The 17,244-nt window shown below is 36.4% G+C and overlaps 1 long non-coding RNA gene across 2 annotated transcripts; it reads left to right on the forward strand.

Moving 5' to 3' along the window:
• The first annotated feature begins 258 nt into the window (after window positions 1-258).
• On the forward strand, window positions 259-16,773 carry LOC125255666. 2 transcript variants are annotated; one of them, XR_007181961.1, is made up of 3 exons: window positions 259-348; window positions 11,623-12,665; window positions 16,480-16,773. It is a non-coding gene; the product is annotated as an uncharacterized LOC125255666 (long non-coding RNA). The 2 variants fall into 2 exon arrangements; XR_007181960.1 differs by having other exon boundaries at window positions 11,623-11,750.
• The last annotated feature ends 471 nt before the right edge of the window (window positions 16,774-17,244 follow it).

The raw sequence follows: 17,244 nt of genomic DNA on the forward strand, positions 1-17,244 counted from the left end.
TATATAATTGTATTCATTGCATGCAGGATTAATGGAGTTAGCCTATATTACTATGTGTAATAAATAAATTGTATTGTTAAATAAAACAGAAAAGTAAGTAAATTAAAGCGACCTGGTTGTTATATTCGTGTCACGTAAGATCAACGGTGCTGCTATTCACAACGTGATTGTGCAGTGTTGAGTATTGTAACCAATCACAGATTTCTGTTGAAAATAATGACCAATCAGAGGCGTTTAAGTTACCGGTTGTCCTAACCAGCCACGATGGTGACACCCAGAAATGGTTTCTATTTTTGGGGGAAGATGCGGCTAGAACAACAACACAAAGTATGGCAATGATAATCTCAGGTAATGTTTATGTGTTTTATTCAGTGTTAAAAGCGTGTAATGTGACTTTGAATATCATTTAGTGCTCCCAGCTTTGTAGCTGTAGTAAAAACAACAATGGATAATTCACCTCAGATCTTGAAATTAAATAAATGGAAGCAAGAACATTCAAACTGTGAACAAACAAGTGTATTCTATGACAAAGATTGTTTTAGTAGCTCAGTATGTATTTTTAATAATGTTTAAATGGTGTAGTATTTGTGAAACTGATTATGTACTTATCCATTCCTTGCGAGTGCAGTCAAATTCAATCCTAATCTCTGGTGCAGTGCAAATACCGCGAGAGCCCGCCTACGCTGTGTTCTGATTGGCTGTGGTTTTTGATTGATTGACTTTTAGTTTTACAAATGAGGACAATCTTTGTAGGATAAACAAAAATGTTTTTGGTAATCATATTAAAAATAACACTTAAATTGATAATATTCAGACTTTTGAGCCTTGAAGTGCTGGAAAAAGTTGTTTGAAGAAAGTGGGACTGTGACGTCATCAGGGTCTGCCATACCCTGGCTTTTGGTGAAATGACGGCAATGTGAGTAACCTACATTTTACAAAAAAATATTGCTGAATACCGTGCAAATTGTTTCAAACAAAGCCACATGCAAGTCGTCGTGCATCTCCAAGCAACAGCAATTCATTCCTGAATGAAACAGTGTTTTGAACGAATCGTCTGAGTGCTTTTAAAGTGGCATGAAACGGAAGTTGCAATAGACGTTTCTTCCCTATTGTGATGAATATCCAAGTGAAACAGCTTCTTGAACAAAAACAAATGTAGGGTGTGACTTGATTTTGTTCACTGGGAATTGATTGAAGGCAGTGGTAGCGATAGATGCTATGTGCACTAAGTGTAAATAGCTTTAAAAAATCATAATAATAAAAAAAGCTGTAGATGCTATTTACACTAAGTGAAAATAGCAATATATTCTATTTACACTAAGTGACAATAGCAGCATTTTCTTAGCATTATGCTATTTACACTAGGTGACAATTAGCGATAGATTCTATTTACACCATGTAAAAATATCATTTCTTTACAGTAAGAGTAAATAGCAATTAGATGCTACCTATATTTTATATTGGCAGATACTATTTGCACCTTTGCACTAATTTTAATATTTTTGTGCATTAACAGGATGCAATAATATCATAGAGTGTAAATGATTATAGTTATTAAAATTATTAAATGGATGCTGCCTTATTGGGAGAATAAAAATCTTCCCTACACCCTACCCAATAAACACTTTAATATTATTAAACACTCGTTTGCAGGGTGTTTTGAATTTGCATTGAATTTTGTGCGTCTATTTTAAAACATGAGTGGCCCAACCAGAAATTGGTGGGCGAAGCCAGTGTAAATAGTGTTTGCCAACAATGGACGCTAATTGCACTTAGTGTAAATAGATACTCCGTTTGATGGGCAATTGGTTTGCTTTTGCAGTGATCTCATGTAATGCTACGTTCACGCCATGTCGTTATTACTGTAGGCTCCAGATGATAACACGTGACATTTTACTGGAGCTGTTCATGTCCTCTGACTGGGAATTATGCGTTTCTATAGCACCACTATCATCGCCAAATGAATCTGCAGCAGTCACGTGGTACAAGTAGGAGCTCTCAGAAGACTCCCATTTTACAAGCTGTAATTAACCTCGAAATTATGTTAATTTCAACATGGCGTATAGGTAGGTGCAATAGGTAGGAGAAGTTACAGTATTTTGTTGACACATGTGCACTGATAAATCTTTTAATAATACAACAATATTCCATTAAAAAAAAAAAATCACTTGTCGCCACCTACTGGTGTAACGATGTAACCTGCAGAGAGAGTCCCTGAAAAATCACTGGAAAAAAAACAGCGAAAAGTCCTGATTACATTTTTATGGACTGGAAGTAACTGTTAAGATAATAGCAGTAATATTTCAGAACAAATAAGACAATGAAAAGAAGTATCGCCTTTTATGAAAACCCACTCTGTTTGTACAAAAGCAGTAGTCTACCTGAACATCAAACCTGAAAATACCATCTCTTCATATTAAAAGTAAGCCCTCCATTCTTTATTTCAACTTGTATCTGAAACCTAATATTCTCTGGTTTCAGTAGTGGACATGGAACAAACGAAAGGAGCAATTTACCTCATGCCTGTGTTTGTGAATTAAGCACCTTTCTTCTTCAATGAAAGGACAATGCAAATTGTTAAGACCAAAAAGGTCATTCTGTCTGTGGCAGCAATCTGAGAGCGGAATTTTCCAGGAGAAATCCAATTAGGACATTACCTAATCTGGTAGTCGGGGAAAAAATGGCCCAAACATACCCACCTTTGTTTAACAAGACCTTTAACTTTAGTCTAGCGTGTTGCTGCATGCACCTCCTGTGCTTTTCACCTGCAGAGGTGTGCTTTGTCAGGAGGTCAGGGTATATCAAACATCCAATTAGAGCATTGTAACAGATACCCACACACACAGACACACATTGGTCTCTTCTCATTACATGTGGGAGCTGAACCTCTGTCTGTTAGCTCTGGCCCTGCAGGCTCACTTTCCCCTACAATATTAGATCAGCCATCAGAGAATGCAACATGGGTCCTTCAACACGTTCACAGTCAAATGCCATGGAGCTCATTTCAGAGAAATATATGTAAGATGAAAACACAGAATGATGGCTTCCAGCATACATTTTCGTTTTCCACCCCTCCATAAAATGCATTTTATGTGAATGTACTTGTAATAAACATATTCAAGGTTAGTGCACTGTAGGGTGAGTTTTGAATAATGATATCATTAAAGGGGTCCTTTATTATGATTTCACTTTTTTAACTTTATTTTGTGTGTAATGTTGCTGTTTGAACATAAACAACATCTGCAAAGTTACAATGCTCAAAGTTCAATGCAAAGGAAGGTATTTTCTTTTACAGAAATCGCTTTTTAAGGACTACAACAAATGGCTGGTAGGGACTACAACAAGCTTCTTCTCATGTTGGTGACATCACAAATCCTAAAATTTACATAAATCCTGCCCCCGGGAACATGCAACAAAGTGGGTGAGAAAAGATTAACAAAAGATTAACATCACGGCAAATGCTAGGCGAGTTTGTTTCCAGTTACTAATAAAATTGCTACAATTAGATGTCAGATGACAATTGTACGGAAGAGCAAGCAATAACAATAATAAAAAAATAAAACCATCTCGAGATTAAAGTTGTTAAATTTCGAGAAAAAGGTCGAGATAAAATGTTGAGAATAAACTCGTTAAATACGAGAAAAAAACTCGTTAAATTTAGAGAAAAAAGTCGAGATAAAATGTTGAGAATAAACTTGTCTACGAATTTGTTCTCATAATTTAATGACTTTTTTCTTGTAATTTAATGACTTTATTCTCATAATTGAATGAGTTTATTCTCAACATTTTATCTCGACTTTTTTCTCGAAATTTAACGACATTTTTCTCATAATTTAACGAATTTGTTCTCGTAATTTAACAACTTTTTTCTCGTAATTTAATGACTTTATTCTCAACATTTTATCTCGAATTTTTTCTCAAAATTTAACGAGTTTTTTCTCGTAATTTAACGAGTTTATTCTCAACATTTTATCTCGACTTTTTTTTTTTTAATTTAATGAGTTTTTTCCTCGTAATTTAATGAGTTTATTCTCAACATTTTATTTACTTTTTTCTCGAAATTTAACGAGTTTTTTCTCGAAATTTAACAACTTTAATCTCGAGATGGTTTTATTTTTTTATTATTGCTTGGCCCTAATCCTCTTCCGTACTATTGAAATGAGCAAGTGTCCAAGTGATTTTTTATTTAATCTAACAGAATAAAACTTTTTAATTTTGTTCTATGCAAATCCAATCTGATCTCATGGGAAAAAGTTACAAGGTGGTGATTTCGTATGAATTTATGTGATGTGAAACATACAAAAATGTACAATTATTAGGAAGAAAAAAGTGAGCATGAAGGTCCACCTCTAAACATACCTGTCATTGAGGCATAAGCAGATCGTAAAAAGTACACAAATTTAAATAGCCACCAATTCACTAAAACATAAAATAGTTATAAATTGCCATGAGATTCGGTTGAAAAATCACATTAAACTTTTGACTTTTTTCAAATCCTTTTATGCGTAGATTTTTATCAGTTCAGTCTTAAACTATGAAGATCTATTGTAAAAATTTGAATTATGTCAAGTTTAAAACTATGAAAGCATCTTAAAGGGTTAGTTCTCCCAAAAATGAAACTTTCGTTCATCTTTGAAACACAAATGAAGATCTTTTTAATGAAATCTGAGAGATTTCTGTCCCTCCATTGACAGTCAACTACCACTTTGATGCTTCAAAAAGTTCATAAAGAGATCATAAAACTAATTGAGTTCAGTCTACATTTTCTAATGAGACACGACCGCTTTATACGATGTACAGATAATTTAGGCTTATTCACATATAAACATTCATCAACTCACACATCAAGCATGTATGCTTGATTTGCAAGAACCAATGAGGTTCATTCTTGTGTGTTATGCAGCACGTTTAAGCTTCCGCATGAACCAATGAAGGTTGTTCTTGTGTATCAAAGCAAGTATAGTTGAGCTGTTTATGTGTGCTGATCAATGTTTATATACAATAAATGCCTAAATTAAATCTGTTCATCATACAATATTTTGAAGCATCAAAGTGGAACTGTAGTTGCGTAGACTGTCAATGGAGGGACAGAAATCTCTCATATTTCATTAAAAATATCTTCATTTGTGTTCTGAAGATGAACGAAAGTCTTACGGGTTTGGAATGACATGACGGTGAGTAAATAATGACATAATTAAATTTTTTGGGTGAACTAACCCTTTAAGAGTGAAATAAACAAATCATTTCAATATTTACAGCATCGTATGAAGATGCTTTATATTTATTTTACAAAGACTATCACTGTCCCTCAGTTGTGGCATCATTTCCAAAACACCCAACAATTAAACTAAATTTTTCCAAAGTTAGCATACAGTACTTGTTTACTAAGGACACAACTGTGTCAGTAAAATTTGAAACCATCATATTATGAAATAAGAAAATAAAAAAAGTATAAAGTTAATATGATTTATGAGCAGAATATTTTACTGCATCATTTCCAATCACAAAGTAATTTTGTCAAAAATGTGAAAAAATATTTAATTATAAAAAATTTTAACTGTGTATTTTAAGATAAAATGCTTGGTGAATTTAGCCTTTGCAAGACAAAGGACCATTTTATTACAATTTTTTTTTTAGAAATGTCATTTCCACAGAATCATACAACATATAATTTAAGATGTGGTGGAAATTATACTTTGGAGGGAATTGTCATTACTTAAAAGAAAAGAAAATGTTAAAAAATAAACTAGTAAGAGTATGAAAAGTGTGTTTTAAGAGAGTTTACTTGACAACACACACACACACAGTCATTATTTGAACACATTCTGTGTACTGTTGCATATCTCCTTTGTGTATCTGTCAGATGATAATATTATTTAGCCGATCATTTATCTTTCCCCTTCTAATCTTAAGTCGCTTTGAATCACAAAGACACCCCCAGTACCTCCCCCTGACCTATGTAGTGCCCAAACAGTAATTGTCTACATCAATAAAGCTTTCATATTGCATCCAATTCTCCCCTTTACACTGTATCACTGGGTGGAGGACATCATAATTTCATTGAAAGGAAAATGGGGCAGAGGCTGAAATAATATCTATATTACTCTCAGAGACGAGGGGGGAAGGGACAGAGCTGTCCGGTTTGCGAGAGCCAATGATTTTTCTTTCTTTCTTTCTTTATGATCTGGCCTCCCAATTACCTGGCAGTGATCTTGTGTAGAGGGAGGAAATGGATCTATAACTCATTTACACTACTGTCAATGAGGCCACAGCGGGCCTTGGTTTCTTAGTAGCCAAGAAGAGGGGATAGATTACTGTCAAAGATGATGCGCGCGTAATAGGAAATGTCCCTCATTTGTTTTGATATCATCTTTTTGGTCCCTGAATGACTAATGAAGTTATTTCTAATCTTAGTTTAGTTCTAAATGGCCCATGTTTGAGATGAGATATATAATATAAACTATAATATAAAATATTTTTTAAAAAAATGTATAAACAAGTAATCCTCAAGTTCTTCTCTGTTGAAAAACATCATGGCTGGTTAGGTATGTTTTGGAGCATGGCAGCTGGTTTGAGCTGGTTTAAACTGGTCCTGAGCTGGAGCTGCTTAGGACCAGCTTAGGACCAGCACTTGACCTGCTTAAAGCAGCTCATGACCAGCTAAGGACCAACTAAGGACCAGCTTAAACCAGCTGTCATGCTTCAAAACATACGTAAGCAGCAAATGCAACAGGGTTGATCAAGAAATTGAGAGAAAAATCATAAAAACAACCAATTTTTGCAACCAAAAATACCCATCACTTATCCTAGGAGGTTATTAAAGGGTTAGTTCACCCAAAAATGACTCACCCTCATGCCGTTCCACACCCGTAAGACCTTTGTTAATCTTCGGAACACAAATTTAGATATTTTTGTTGAAATCCGATGTCTCAGTGAGGCCTGCATATAGCCAGCAATGACATTTCCTCTCTCAAGATCCATTAATGATTTCAAAACACTGCTTTGTGAAGCTTCGGAGCGTTATGAATCAGCATGTCAAAAAATGATTCGGATCGCATATCAAACCGCCAAACTGCTGAAATCACGTGATTTTGGCGCTTCGAACCGCTGATTCGACACACTGATTGATTATGCTCCCAAGCTTCCTGAAGCAGTGTTTTGAAATCGGCCATAAATATATAAGTCGTTATTTTGTTCTTTTGGAGAGCCAAAAATATTCTCGTCACTTTAAAATATTAATATTGAACCACTGTACTCACATGAACTGATTTAAATATGTTTTTAGTACATTAATGGATCTTGAGAAAGGAAATGTCATTGCTGGCTATGCAGGCCTCACTGAGTCATCGGATTTCAACAAAAATATCTTAATTTGTGTTCCGAAGATTAACGAAGGTCTTACGGGTGTGGAACAGCATGAGGGTGAGTAATTAATGATATTATTTTCATTTTTGGGTGAACTAACCCTATAAAAATCACTGTCAGTATTCATTCTCATCTTAATAATCTCATCTTTTAAACAACTGATTGCTTTTTATGAGGTTCGAAAGCCCGGGGTGTGATTTTGACTGACCTTTGAGTGGATCAGAAGAGACTTCATCATTAACTGCTGGCTACTGATTCCTGTTCATTCAAATCACTGATGTGTCTTATAAAGCACAGTTTTGATTAAGACTGCAAGATTAAGACATGAAAATGAAATTCAAATTGAGATGTGCTTCAAAAGAAGCTACATCAGCAACTGAATTTCAATCTAACAGACTGAGCAGAGGACAGAAAGTTGAGTGGGAAGCTCATTGTGATAAAAAAAAGTCTCATTTGAAGGATGTCCAACACCACTGATAGGTGCTAAATATTCTTATCTGACATATTTCACAATGACTCCTTTCAAAATCTAAGATCCCATCAATCTGTGACATGGCTGTAATGTTCTATTGGGAGTTTTCAGAACATTAATAGTTGATAGTCCTGTTTACCCCATTAGTTTCAATAAACATTTACTTTTATATCAACATTATCCAAATTAGATGTTTTAAATTTTATTCCCGAAACATAAAAGTATTTTAGACTAAATGTTATAAAGACAGACAATAAATGTAAATAAAAAATCCCCAGAAAATTCAATTTTAGTGATAAAGTAAACTTAAAGACAACCCTACCATGAGACCTACTAAGATTTTTAGTGGATCTTACATGCTTCTGTAATAACACTTGAAGTCAAGTAATTTTGACGTGCAAAATTGTGCAGAATTCCTGGTGAAATATTACCAAGGAGATCTATAATATCTGGAGAAAATGTAATCGTATCTGTAAGCATTGTCATTCATCTCAATGGCAGTCATTTGGCACCGGGTTCTCCGGATGGAGGATGCCATCTTTGCTTCTGGGCACTGAATTATAGGAATATTTGTCATGTGACTGATCACATGACAAATGGCAGTGGGCAGGGAAATATGTAAGTCCATTTCACACTTCTGCAAGCTTCCAAAAATGTCAATGCTAAAACTTGTCAATAAAATTAAATATGCTTGGATTTTTATTTATATATTTATTTGTGAAAATGCGTCATTTTTTTCCATTTTAATAGTATAGTTACACTATCTTCAATGCAATAAAATACTTTTTAATTTTATAAGGAACTCGAGGCCTGCCCGCAACACATGCATGACCTACTATGACACTTTGGGCAATGAATATAACAATAAAAATCACAAAATATTCTTATTATACTTTCTGTAGACAATAGTTTTTATTCTATCGTCATAGCTGATTATCACATTACATTACATTACATCCAAATGAGGCACAGCCCATCGGGAATTGTCTCCACTCTCCTGATTAGCCACTCCGGCCCTGCTCTGTGAATACACTCTGGTAATGGTATAGAGCTGCAAAGCCAAATAGAATTAGTTAAGAAGCAGTAGAGATATTTGTATTTCAAAAGCAATATCTCATTTGATATAGTACAGCCATATGGTTGAAGCAGATGGTGGAGAGCTTCCTCAAGACCTTTGAGAGAATTGTGTTATTGTTCCCCAGCATTACTCTTCACATCCCAGAGTAATTATATCTGCTCTCAAAGATCTGCACACTGGATTCAGTTGAACACTTCTTGTTATAAACATACTGCAAGGATAAAGGGGTCTTAAAAATGGAAATACATAACTTTTACACGTACATTTTTACAATTTTATACTTTTTAAAAATTTATTTCATCTAACAGTAAATATTATTACAACTGTTTTCAATGTTAATTTTAAAATGTAATTTATTCCTGTGATGGCAATTCAGTTGTCTGTCACCAGTAGTCTCAGTTTTCATTGACCTGTGTTCCTTTTTTGATTTTTCCCACCACTCCTTTGTTACAGGTATGATTAGTTTGTTCCTTTCAGCTGTGTATTGTTAATTACCGTTTGTGTCAGTACTTAAGTTCTTCCATGTTCCTGTGTTTATTTTCCTGTCTTTTTTGCATTAGCATCTTCTGTCTTGCCCTGTGGATTTATTTTATTAAAACTTTGAATTTTGAACCTGATCCTGATCTGTCTGTCTGCACCTTTCTAACAGAAGACCTGACCAAAGATTTGCTGTGGTGGCTCCGATGAACCATGATTTATTGAGTTAGATAGAGAATTTCTGCCATCTCGGCATCACCTGCCCCTACGACGACAAGATCCTGAAATCATTGTTCTGGATTGGGGTGAATTATAACCACCCCATTGACCTTCCAGACACCACAGGACTTGACTGGAGGGAGGCCATCATCAGGTGTCTAGAGAGCATCTACCCTCAATCCAGAACACAGCCAGACCCAGAGCCCAGCCCACCACCTTCGACCACGGAGATTTCGCAAGTGCCCCCTGCAGAGGGAGAGCGACTGCCCATCGCAATAAGTGAGCCAGAGCCGAGGAAAAGAGGACAGCACCTACCATCGCCCGGAACCAGAGCCCCAGAGTGAGCCAGTGTCATCAGCAGCTGAGGGAATATTGGTGGAGAAGGAGACCGAGGACTTGCTGAATGATAGGCATATGGAGGTACTGCCTCCCACCGTATCCCACCTGGTATTATCTGTCTGTTCTGAATCATTGCTGTTTAAAGGCAGAACTGAGACTGTATCGTTGACAGGTATGGACTGTGATCTATCTTTTTGTTCTGAATCATCGCTGTTTCAAGACAGCACTAAGAACTGTATGGACTGATCTTTTAGTTCTGAATCATTGCTGTTTCAAGACTGAGATTGTTTAGTTGGTTGTTGGGAAGGGGAGTTACTGTTCACATCAAGCTTGCCTCTGTCAGCCTCACTACAAAGCTCAGCTAGTCCTCCAGCCCCGCTTCTGCTGAACACTCTGCTGAGCCCTTCGTCTCCCCCTGGAATGCCTTGCTGTGATGTAAAGACTCAGGTAGTGCAACCACCAGCCTTGCCCAAGCGAAAGGATCCTGCAGCTCTGCCTCTGATCCCTTCGCTTCACCTCTGTCCATTGGCTCTGCCTTGGCTCAGAGACCCTCGGCCTTGCGGATCCACCAGGTTCCCTCATCCCACCGGCTTCCCCTTGGTCAGTCATCACTCTACTTACGCCATGGACTTACGAGCCCTCCGCTATGCTCAGTCTCTCCACTTGTATGGCTACAGAGGGTTCCTTCTTCCCTCTGGGCTCCCCCTCTGTCCTCTATCTCATTGGCTTTGCCTCAGTCCTCGGTACTTTGGCTCCACCTCAGACACTTGTTGCCTTGACTCTGCTTAGGTCTCCAGTGCCAGTGGTGTCACTCAAGACCATCGTTGGTCGTCCTCGGATCTTGGCTCCTCTCTCCGTCGACTCCACCATGGACTGTTGTCACTGCTGAGCTCTGGGTCAGCTTCATCTGGCACTTACCATCATCGTCGCCGGGGTTTAGTCATCGTCTCCCATCCCTTCACCACCTCCTCGTCCACCTCCAAAGCCCACACTGTCCCTCCGTCTCCTCTACTCACCTAGTCCAGCAGTCTCAGTTTTCATGGACTTTTAGTTTGTATTTCATTAGTTCCTGTGTTCCTTTGTTTTGTTTTGTTTCTTCCCACCACTCCTTTGTCTCCATGGTTACAGATGTGATTAGTTTGTTCCTTTCAGCTGTGTATCGTTAACTACCTTGTTTGTGTCAGTACTTAAGTTCTTGTTCCTGTGTTTTTTGCCTGACTTGTTTGCGTTAACATTGTGTTGCAGTATCTTCCGTCTTGTCCTGTGGATTTATTTTATTAAAACTTCCTATTTTGAACCTGATCCTGATCTTCATCTGTCTGTCTGCACCTTGCTAACACAGCCAATGCAGTCTTCAGTGTCACATGATCCTTCAGAAATCATTCTAGTATGCTGATTTAGTGCTCAAGAAACATTTCTTATAATTGAAAACAGTTGTGCTGCTTAATGTTTTTGTGGAAACCATGATACATTTTTTTTTTTCAGGATTCTTTGAATAAAGAGTTCAGCAGGACAGCATATATTTGAAATAGAACCCTTTTATAAATCTTTTAATTAATGCATACTTTGATAAAAAAAAAATATTTTTTAAATCTTTCTTCTAACTAGACTTCTAACTTTTGAAATGTAGTGTAGAAATTGCAACTCATCTGTTTTTCTTCTTTGAAAACAGATGGTGATGATGTTTAAGAAGATTCCAAACAGAATGTTGTGCCATATGGGAAAAAAGAAAGAAATTCACATCAGCAGCATCTTCCTGCAGCGCAGTTCCCGGGTCCGACTCCTCAGCTTCCACACAGCGTGAGCATTTCATTAACAGAGGGGAGTCTTGTGTCTAACTTATGGTCAATGACTCTGTAATTATATTAATTAGCCTGAAATCTGCCATGTAAAGAAACCCTGAGGGATACATGAAAGACAGAATCCTGTGTTCTCTGTGGCCAACATGGCGTCAGCCCCAAATGCAGTCAGTTAGGCCTTATCTCACGCTCATAGAGAGGAGCTAATGGTCAAGGCTGGAGGATGAGGTTTTTGTAAAATGGACGGAGCAATTAACGCCTGCCAGTACTCATTATCCTCCATGTCAGTTGGTAGAGGCTGGAGGCCAGGAGGTGGATTAGAGAGAAAATGAAAGGAGAATTAAAGACACTTAATGGATGCTGCTTTAGATTTCTCTGCAAGTTCTATTAACCCTAATTTAAATCAATTTTCTCCTTTCTGCAATTCTGTGCTAATAAAGCTATCTGTCTGACAGTGACTTTGTGTGTCCCAGGCGGGTACATTTGAGATACATTAGCCTGGGCTCATTTTGCTAAGTGCCCACAAAGCACACAATGTTGTTAGCAAGCACAGACCTAGTCACTACCCAGCATACAGGGAATGTTCTCAGAACTTTGGCTAACATTCTGGCAAGGTTCTCTATAAGGTAGGAACAAGCATTCTTCCACTTACATTAATAGAACATTCATTCAGTTATCTGGTCTTTAATATTGTTCTTATCTTATTATTGTTCTTAATATGATACAAATAAATGTACATTTATAATGAAGTTTTTAAAAAATGTTTTATATGTGTCTGTTTCCTTCATGTCGTTCTCCATCCCTAATACCTTCGTTCATCTTCGGAACACAAATTAAGATATTTCTGATTAAATCCGACGGCTCAGCGAGGCCTGTATAGACAGCAATGGTTCTTCCTCTCTCAAGATCCATAAAGGTACTAAAACATATTTAAATCAGTTCATGTGAGTACAGTGGTTCTACCTTAATATTATAAAGCGACGAGAATATTTTTTTGTATAGCAAAAAAGCCAAAATAATGACTTTTTAACAATTATCTAGTGATGGCCGATTTCAAAACACTGCTTCATGAAGCTTCTGAGCTTTACGAATCAAATCAGTGGTTCGGAGCGCCAAAGTCATGTGATTTCAGCAGTTTGGCGGTTTGATACGTGATTCGAATCACTGATTCGACTCAAAAGATTCATAACGCTCTGTCTTACGGGTGTAGAACAACATGAGGGTCATTTTTGGGTGAACTAAACCTTTAAGCATTAAACACATTTCTTACCTATGAATTATTTTAAGCAATATGAAAAGCATGATGAAAATGTGTGTGTATCACAACAAAACAAAACAACTTGAATTATTCTGTTTATAGTTATACATTAACTGCATTATCTCCCATCATATCTAGATTTAAATTGACTCGCGAGGACTTGTCGCCCTGGGTCACATCACCATAAACGATTAAATTACTTCTTTGAAGTGACCATCGCATGTTCCCTTCACTAACAGACTTGTAGAAGAGCCCTTTGTGAAGGGATTCAGTTGTTCAGTTTCATTTGGAACACCTCTACAAATAGCGCCCCTTTCAAGGGTGGAAAAAATGCAGTTTGGAATTCGCCCATAATTCTTGCAAAATGATGAAATGGAATGGTCCCTTAAAGTTTGTTTTTAAAACATTTAAAAAGTAGACATTTTGAACATTCGGGAATAATGTTTTCATAACTTAGCAACATCAGCAAAACGTTCTTAGAACATATTTTTGTTAGCACCGGTGTCCTCTTTGCCCTTTGATACAAGGTATATACATCTCGTATTTGTGGCTTTGCACGTCAGTCACATGTCAAATATAGTAAATTGTTGCCATTTACAGTACAGGAAATCCCTGTCAACACCAAACTGCTTAAAAAGTACATTAGCATCAGTTAACAGCTTTATCTCTCCTGCAGACAGATGATTATGCACTGAGTTATGTCATCCGGCTTGATTATGTAGAGTCTGAAGTACAATATTATATATTATTGGGTCTGATAGGGACCTAATTAGGAGCATAATGGTATGGTAACCTATCAGTCAAGGCTAATTACTCTGGCTTTCATGCAAGAGTAATTGGGTTTTTAGTTCAGGAGCTGAGGTTTGGGACACTGGTATGAAGCAACAATTACTGGCGACAGAGATCAGAAGATTTATGGGTTGAAATTCAAGATGGAAAATGATGACATGTGATTCATCAAATCGCTTTAGCAACCCCCACCTCCACCACACACACACACACACACACACACATCACAGTGTTCAGAGCTTTGGCTTGTCTGACAACCCATTGAGCGCTGATGCCACTGAACCGTGCTATTCCTATGTTCATATATTCGTTAAATGACATGGAATCTTATCTGTTGTATTTATTAATGGTTAATGAAGGTTGAAAAACAATATGAAACAGACAGTTCCGGCTGTATATCGTGGAATACAAAGTTGGGGAGAATCTAAAAGTAGAGATTCTACACTTTCCAGTAGTATGAAAGTAGCTATTTTCATAGTAGTCTAACATTTTCCATTAACAAGCTACAATGGCAGTAGTGCAACCAAATGCTAAAACGGTTTTATTGTACTCACCTAAATGGCCCCTCTCTCTCTTATATGCTTGTTAAGTTGTGATGTAAGGAATAGCTACTGTTTCCAGGTTGAAGCTCATTTCATTTGAGAATGCTCTCTCAACAGCCATTTCTGAACACTATTTATTCATATCACACATTTAAGCTAAGCTTTCAAAAACTCACTGTGTACACTACAGTCTCTGGACTACAGTCACCATCCCAGACATCAATATTTTAATGATTCATTAAAGATGAATCACCGTCTGGCCATGTGAGATTTTGGTATGGATAAAGGTTAGGATCATGATTTTTAAGTAGCATAGCACCATTTGTTTGCTTTTGGTATCGGATAGAGCATTTGCACCCTAAAACGGTGACATGTAACGTCAGACTTAACTAGCAGATAGCACTGGAAACGCCAATTCGCGGATTGGTCATCTCTCTCATATGAAGCAGAAAGTTCGATTCATTCTATGAACTGGTTATTTCCAACAGTGGCCATGGTAATTTGTAAGTATTTTATGTTTTGGTGGAATTTGTATAGTATGAATAATCTCATTGATACATTTTGAACGTCTGCTTATGCCACACTGAGGGTTATGTTTAGGGATGGACCTACATGGGCTACATTTTTTTTTTTCTTAAAATTGCAGGTTTTCATATGAATCAAATCATGAATTTATACAAATTCGCCACCCATTCTTCAAAAAATAGTTACATTTTCTCATTACACTGTGTGGTTTGTTCAGACAGTTTTCACAAAAATACTTCACTGATTTGACTGTACTATATACTATACTTTTTTAAACTTGGTTATGTAAATTAGAGTGTTTTTGTACCCATTTAAATTTCATACTGTCACCCTGATTGAGATTAGCAAGATATATATCAAAAATATATTCACTCAGCAACTATATTCACAGTGTAGCCTCTAATGTATGGCACCTCAATAAGGAAAGGTATCAAAACATTATTTTGTTTTTTCCCTTCATAATTGAAATTAGTTATAAATAGCAAGACAATAAAATGTAATTATATTTTCAGCTTCGGTTGTCTGCGGTGTGCTATCTGTTCACCACTCTCTCGGTTTCTTCTTTAACATGATGGATGGAATGAGAATTCAGAGCTCCGGGTCATAAGGATGTCTGAACCTGACGTGCAATTTCAACTTGTTAAACAATAGAGAGTGTCCTGGGGATGTCTTTTATTAAAATGTTATTTAAAATATTTCTATTTGAAAGAAACATATATTTCCAAATCTTATTTTAGATGTAATAAAAATGCATTCTACGCCAGAATTATTTCTGATAATTAGCCCTGCTGAGGAAAACCTCTTCTACTGGATTTCATGCAGTGTGGTGAAGGACAGACTTCTACCTCTGTGGAGTTGAAGTATTTCTTTTCTTTGTTTTATACTGCAGGGATTTGGTACATCAAACAATGTCTATATTTAACTCAAATCTCTATTTCTTTCTATCTCTTCATGTTTCTGATTGATACACCCATTCCTCACAAAGATTTCACGCCCCAAAGAGTCTAAATGGGTCTGCTCCCATGGCAAACAAATCAATTGTTATAGACTTTAAAGTTGCTGGTCTTGAAAATTGTTTGAATACCTTTGAAGAACCAGAGAAAGATTCTCTAATCCAGCCATTTTTGGCACTTTGGATTGGTATCGACGAGCAGACCCCACAATACTTTAAAAGACGTGACACATCTATCTTACAGCTCCATAAACTGAAAATTGCTATACACTGGACTGAACCGTACGTTTCTAATGATGTATGATGCATGGTCCTTCAGTTATAAAAGTGTACTTTCCTTCAAATTTTGCTTTCCTTCAAAGAAATTGATACACATGGTTTGTGTATTATCATGTTTTTGGCTTTTTATGATTTGTATGATATATAATGCTGTCACTGAGTGGAGTTTATCATTCGGTTGTAATGAAGCTTCATGATTAATTAGTCACCTGCTGTGGTTTTGTTTTAATGGTGCATCATCCAGCATTTTAAACAAAGGAAATGAATCTGAGCTTTAGAAGCACCTTGCGTTTGCACATTGTAATTCTTTTGTTATTAAATCATTAGATTGTGGAGTGTATCAAGCTTCTTCATCATACTAAATTCGTTTGCATTATTTCCCCAGATATACAACCCTGAGAGATTCATCATCAAGCTGGAATTTCATCACCAGACCCCTCTTTGATATATTGCTGGATCTATCCAATTGCGTGTTTGTGTGTTCAAGCAGAGAGATAATCATTTGAAGGTAAATATGTTTATTATAACTTGTCTGTCATGAGGATTCAGTGCAAAGGCGAGATCAATAAGTATGTTGGCGTTGCCTGACGTTAGTAAGCCGGATATTTGTAATTTGCTGTCTTTCATTGCAAGAGAAAAAAATGTCACTTTTCTCTAACAGCCACTCGAGTGTATCATGACTTATAAGTGACAAGTCACTCTTCTTTCATGCTAATGGTGACTCATGTGTCTTCATCTTCATGTGTGAACTGAGCAGTTCATAATCAGAAAGAAGATTGTGCAGGAAAACATGTTTTTCTCCTCAACAATTATTAAGTGCATTCAAATGGAAAATATGATAAATCATTATTTTCATCCAAGATAATAATAGATTAAATATAATCCATCAATACCTCTGAAGGTTGAAATGAACTATTATATGTATCTGTAATAAGATTATAATTATTACATGAGATTTTAGATAATTACTAAATTAAGACACTAGTTAATTATTTAGATTTTGTTTGATTAAAATGTGAGGTAAACGTTAGGACTATAATAAGTAAAGGATCCAGTTAGAGAGTCCACAATATAAACCCTGACAGGTCATTGTCAAAACAATCCAAAATTATGTGATGTGCCAATTGAATCTGCATTCGATAGACAGGAA

This window comes from Megalobrama amblycephala, linkage group LG20 (genome assembly GCF_018812025.1).
Source record: "Megalobrama amblycephala isolate DHTTF-2021 linkage group LG20, ASM1881202v1, whole genome shotgun sequence".
NCBI lineage: Eukaryota > Metazoa > Chordata > Actinopteri > Cypriniformes > Xenocyprididae > Megalobrama > Megalobrama amblycephala.